At 33.5% G+C, this 6,637-nt stretch overlaps 1 long non-coding RNA gene across 1 annotated transcript; it reads left to right on the forward strand.

The window, feature by feature from the left end:
- The first annotated feature begins 2,434 nt into the window (after positions 1-2,434).
- LOC134243424 (uncharacterized) lies at positions 2,435-6,243 on the forward strand. The gene is made up of 3 exons (XR_009987030.1): positions 2,435-2,531; positions 3,212-3,377; positions 6,163-6,243. It is a non-coding gene; the product is annotated as an uncharacterized LOC134243424 (long non-coding RNA).
- Positions 6,244-6,637: the final 394 nt, after the last annotated feature.

Here is a 6,637-nt window from a genome sequence, read left to right on the forward strand (position 1 = left end):
TGAAATAATGTTCACTTTTGAAATTAAGATTTCAATATGGATGAAACTATGGTTTTAGTTTTGAAGTATTATCAGCAGCTATCAAAATAATTATTTAAATCACTTTTGAAATTATAATTTCAATAATTATCTAAATCTTCATTTTAGGAGAGAAGATACAAATAAAATATGGATGCCTGGATTGGTATATATCTTTGGTCTGATTTTATTGATTTTTTATGCAAATAATAAATTTCTAGAATATAAAGAAATTGTAAACCTTCTGTATGTTAAAAATTTTGCCTCACTAAAACCATTCTTATTAATGTATACACTTTAATTATTAATTCATATATTTTTCAACCCAAATATAATTTTTGTGAAATTTTGGATAAAAAATTAAAAATTACGCGGTGAAACTTTTCTTTTGATATTGGTCGTATTTCAATAGCGGTTGAACTCTATGGTAATCATATTGAAAAGCACTCTTCCCCACTATTAAATAATTATTTCAATAGTGCTCGTATTTTAATAGTGGTTGAAATCTATGGTTATCATATTGAAATGCACTCTCAACCACCATTGAAGTAATTATTTCAAAAGTGGTCGTATTTCAATAGTGGTTTATATCTATGTTTGTTATTGAAATACACTCTCAACCACTATTGATATAATTATTTCAACAGTGGTCGTATTTCAATAGTGGTTATTACCTATGTTTGTTATTGAAATGCACTCTCACCCACTATTGAAATAATTATTTCAATAGTGGTCGTATTTCAATAGTGGTTACTAACTATGCTTGCTATTGAAATACACTTTCAACCACTATTGATATAATTATTTCAATAGCGGTCGTATTTCAATAGTGGTTATTAACTATGTTTGCTATTGAAATGCACTCTCAACCACTATTGATATAATTATATCAATAGTGGTCGTATTTCAATAGTGGTTGCAACAGCCCTCATTGCTCACCGTACGTCTAGTTTTTATATCTGTCACTAAAATGATAATTTCGATAAAAGAAGATAAGTAATGCACTACATGTATGTATAATTAGGGCTTGTGCACATGCTAGCCTTTTAAGGAGCAGATGTATCCCAATGTTGTGTTGAGATACCCTAAAATCTTGAAAATAAGCCGCGGCTTATTTTAAGTTTTGGTAAGAAAGTGGGGGCTTATTTTCAGGACCGGCTTATTTTCAAATTGCGGCTTATTATCAATGCAAAAACCTGGTAAGAGAAGAGAGCACTCTTGTATTCATTGGCGTTTCCCGATGTACGTTCTTTAGGATCGTCTACTTTATATTCTGAGAATGCCGATCCCGAAAAGTTAATTTCATTGTATACAGCATATGAATTTACATGAAATATAAACTTGTTTTTAAAAAGTAAAAATAATATAAAAGATATCCGCTTGCAACTGAATTACTTGATAAATTATAATCAAACAAACACATATTTAAACAACTCAATTACATGTATACGGTACATTGAAATGTAATTACTACCAAGCCCTGCCGATCAGCAGGTTTCGATCTTGCCTCGGGCAGTATTACCTGGCAGTTAAATGCTTTACAAACAAAAACTTCCTTTTATCCATTTACTTATTTAATTATTACCACCTTTTAACACATCGTTAGCTTGCACAGGTCTAGATGAGATAATTATTGTTCTGACAATTTCATGAAAAAATCACCATTTTAGCTGGTTCCGCAATGAAGTTTTTTTAGCCAGCGTAACATGATTACTGGTTAAAAGAATTAACTTTATAAACAACCCTTTATTTAGTAATTTTACATACGTTCATTAGTAGCAGTCGTATGCAGATATTGGTAAAGGTTAAATGAATTAAAGAAAGATAATTTTTAATTTTGCACAGTAGATAAATATCGTCAAAGTTTTCACTCGTCAAATTTTTAAGACGAGGAAATCGTCAAACGTTTAACATCTTTCCTAAATGGCATTGTCATGACCGGCTTATTTTCAAAACTGGCTTATTTTCGAGTAATTTTTAATGCAAGAAATAGGTGGCTTATTTTCAAAACCGGCTTATTATTAAATCCGTCTTATTTTCAAGATTTTAGGGTAGAAGGTTTGCAGTTGCACTGATACATGTAAATGACTTACTCCACCTGTTTTATACATAACTATACATGATATCAAAGTACGTCGTAATTAATATCGATATACTGTAAATCACTTTTTATTCGCGAGAACTTTATTTCCGCGTAATTACGCGAGACAGTGTGCTCGCGAAAATTTAATTCTCGCGTATAATAGTATTCCTTAAGATTATGCAGAGCAAAAACCGCAATTCGCGAAAATTTTGTCTCGCTAATCAAGAGTCGATGACTATCTCGCGAAAATAAGGTGTCGCGAAAATTAAGTGATCTACAGTAATACATGTAGATGTCCATGATTTCATTGATTTGATGGAAAGAATTCTATTTTCAGTGGTTTGTTATTGAGTTATTTGACTCTTAAAGAATTACAGAGAAGAGGCGGAAAGCTGAACTGGTTACTATTCTACTTCCATAGAAACTGGAGGTGAGGATATAGTCATATTTATAATGACATATATATTTTACCTCCGCTTCAAAAGTGGAAGGGTATATAGTAATCGGTATGTCCGTCCGTCTATACGTCCGTCTGTTATGCTTTGGGGTACCAATCTCTTATCCGCAACTCCTCTCATACAATTGATTTAACATATATTTTGGATTTTCCAGAGCAAAACATGGATATTGCCATGATTCATATTGGAGGCCGCGGGGGTACCGGGTATTGTTTAGTGAGCTCATTGCTCACCGTACCTCTAGTTCTATTTCAACCCTGTAATATCTATTTAGCTGCATTTACAATATGATTGAGTACTTTAAAAACAGTTGTGTACTGCATAGTATTGAAGAAGAATAGACTTCTCAGCAAACTGGAGTAAATATGATGAAGTGCATAATTATCGGAATATGCCAGATCGATAATTATGTTTCAGACATTAAGTACTTGTGCCTGATCTAGTAAGAAACTGCTGTCGATCAAAGGTGCAAAATACCATCAATCAATGTAATGTGTTTATTTTATATTAAATGTGTATTCTTTGTTTATAAAACTTATTAATTAAATATAACTGACTTTATCTTAGCAGCTTTTAACAAAAAAATAATTATTCTACATTGATTTCCTGGAAAAAAAATTGCATAAAGAAGTAAACAAGTCCTGTTATTTAGGTTGACCCCTACCTTTATGCTGTTTATCCTGGTGTACACGGCCTACTTCCAGTATTGGGGGTCGGGACCTCTCTGGCCCCTGACGTCTCCCGACTACCAGAAGTGTAAGGATTACTGGTGGAGGAATCTTCTGTATATTCAGAACTTCTTCCCCGTCAGTGAAGAGGTAAACTTGAATTGAGACATCTGATTAGAACTCTCCTAACTGGGGCACAATTTGTGATCTGTTGCTGGCATAGGCACTTAGGGTATTACACCCCCCCTCCTTTCCATGTTTTTCTTTGTAATCCTTTGGTTCGAGTCACCTTCGTCTAAGATGGTGCACATGAACAACATTATCCTAGATGGGGGTGATTTCATCGAAATATTTACAAATTGGGGGCACATTGAATTAAAAGGAAATATGAAAAGGAAGTGGAATGTATAAGAAATTTATTAATGTATGTATGTACCCCATCTTCATTCTGGTTTAGATAAATAATCGAGCGAAATTGAAGCGAGGTGAGGCGGATGACGAGAAAAGAGTTACAAGTCTTCTCTCTTTATATGTACATGTTTCAGTCGAAAACAATATATTAAAAACCAATTTGTAGAGACAAAAGAGTTTCATTTTTGATAAAATATAGTGCAAAAAGAATGAAAAAAGTAGAACCCCAAGTGCCTATGGTTGCTGGATGGTATACAGTATAATGTTGATATACATACTAATTGTTATTCCATTATTTGCCCTGAATTGACGACGGATTTTCCGTTATTTCCCGATCATGACAAAGAGCATACGGCGGGTGTGACCGGTCAGTAGTAGATACTCACTCTTTCATGGCATCTGATCCAATCTCTGATGTTTCGGACATCCGTGTTTGCTCTGCTCCTATTTTATATTGTTTTATGGACTTTGATATTGAATACTGTTCGTTATCTCCATATTCGACCCTACTAATGTTATTTTGATTTAAATTCAAGATACGTGGTTTAGGTTTACCTATTCAAAGGTTATAGGGTAGAACCGGTTTTATAAATAGAATTGGCAGTAAACAGGAAATTGCTATAGTCTGTTTTTTCTGAAAACATGTCCTGTCAGAAATGTGTCTCCAGACCTTTCTGAAAGACTCATGATTTTCAACAGAAATGGGTGACAAAAGGGGGGAGAAATTAATACATCTTATCATAGTTTACTGCAAAAATTACAGCTCAATAGCGACCGATACGCTGGTAAAACAAAATGTGTACATATCATCTACACTCGTCTGACAAACCTTTGTTTGCCTTATATGGCTATTGCTATTAATGCGCACAGAGGATCTTACCACGAGCAATTGACCAATTGTTGATTGAATACGTTTACGCCAAATACATATTTACATGTTACTTCGAACACGTGGTTCAGGTCAATCTATTTTCATGTCAATGGAGTGCAAAAGAAAAAAAAAAATGTTCTTCTGAACAAAATGCAAATATTAGAAACTATGAAAGATATCACAGGCGTTTTTAAATTTTGTTAACTAGAGAAAAAAATATGTTTTATAAAATGTATACGTAGTAAGTGTTTAGTTCAGAACACCAGCACTTCAAGGGTAAGGAAAACGAGCAGCTTCTCGTATGCATTTAAATGGACAAAACATTAGTTATAATACATAAGTATACTCGTGATCACGTGTGTTGGCCAGGGAATCTTCCTGACAGTTGTATTTACCGAAAGTACAATAAAGAAATTTATCAAGCGTAAAATTCCTGTAGTATTCGTAGTAACCCATAATGCAATTCTCATTCAGCTGATTTGTCAGTTAAAGTCACATTGGTGCCTCATTTGCTAATCTGACGCCAAAAAATATAGTCCCGGTTCCCATGCAAAATATTTGTCCAAAAAGAATTTTTAATTCATGGCAGGAGAAAATTGTATCATAGAGAATACTTTTAATTTAAACTTGAATGAATTCAAGAGAGATCTATTGAGGTAAATTTCTACAGAATGATATTATAGGGTGGTGAAAACTAAAACGCAACATAACTTTTCTGTTTACCATGTATCCACGTGCTAGTCACTTCCCAGCCACATTTCCGTGAATAATTTACCCTATCTCGCTGAAGTCTCACTAACTCTCGCCAGAGCCACTGTCAGAGCTACTCTGAACTCATCGGGTTTTATCATTTACAGAACACCGAAAAAGAAAAGGTTTCGAATACATTAGTAGGGGTGATATTCTTCTTCATGCCACGTTTATGATATTTATACCCCCGCTTGAAAAGTAGGAGAGTATACTGTAATCGATATGTCCGTCCTTCTGTACATCTAGCTGTCTGTACGTCCATCCGTCAGTCTGTCTGTTACGCTTTGGGGTACCCATCTCTTATCCGCAATTCCTCTTACACCATTCTGTGAAATTTAATGAAATTTTTCACAGAATCTTTTTTACAAATTGCCATTGTGCAACTTCTATTTTACTTTTTAATCCGACACATATTCTTGGCTTCCCGGCCACAGCAAAACATGGACTTTGTCATTATAACCATATGGAAAGCTGGGGTATCATTTAGTAAGCTCATTGCTCACAGTACCTCTTGTTTGGACCAAATTCGGAATTCATTACTTCGTGTTGTCCATATGCTCTACAACATAACTCGTTTAGTACGGACATGGACATTGCGAATTTACAAGATCTGATGTAAAGAAGTCATATTGGATCACCAGTTTTATAACGAATCCTATATACGGATATAATGAATTCCGGATATAGCGAAGTAATTTCACATGTCCCTGTGACCTCGTTATAACTGATTTTCACTGTATATTGTTTGTGAAAATTGATGAAAGTCTATTCCATTTTCTAATATATATATAGAATTGATAATTTTTATATTCTTTTTACTGTACATAAACAATGTATACTCTGCAATAATTGCTTTAACAAAATATGACCCCATGCATATATGTTTGCTATCTTAATTTTTAGTGCATTGGTTGGAGTTGGTACCTTGCAAATGACATGCAGTTTTTTATAATTTCACCATTTATAATATACCCCCTGTACAGGTATGTGTTGTACTGTTATTTTTCTCGTGAACCTTATGCAGAAAAAACATGTTTATAGCAAAGATGCTTATTATGAATTAATATACGCTTATTATGAAATGATTTTTATACCCCATGACTCAATTTAAATAAATATATACATGAAGTGCATAATTTTTGTAGTCTTCTTGAATATACGTAGGATCTCCCATAATTTGTAGTTAGTTGTGCTTTTTATCCAACGAGTTGTGTGTTGTTTTTAAAAACACACAACAAGTTGGATAAAAATCATATCCAACTACAAATCATGGGGTATTCTTATTATCTCAGGTTTGATACTTATTTTACTTCATTACACTTGTAACGTCACGAATATGGGATAAAAAACTATATAAAATGAGCTATATCCACTGGAA

This window comes from Saccostrea cucullata, unplaced genomic scaffold (assembly GCF_032062105.1).
Source record: "Saccostrea cucullata isolate Sc308-1 unplaced genomic scaffold, CSIRO_AGI_Scuc_v1 ctg23801, whole genome shotgun sequence".
NCBI classification, from domain to species: domain Eukaryota; kingdom Metazoa; phylum Mollusca; class Bivalvia; order Ostreida; family Ostreidae; genus Saccostrea; species Saccostrea cuccullata.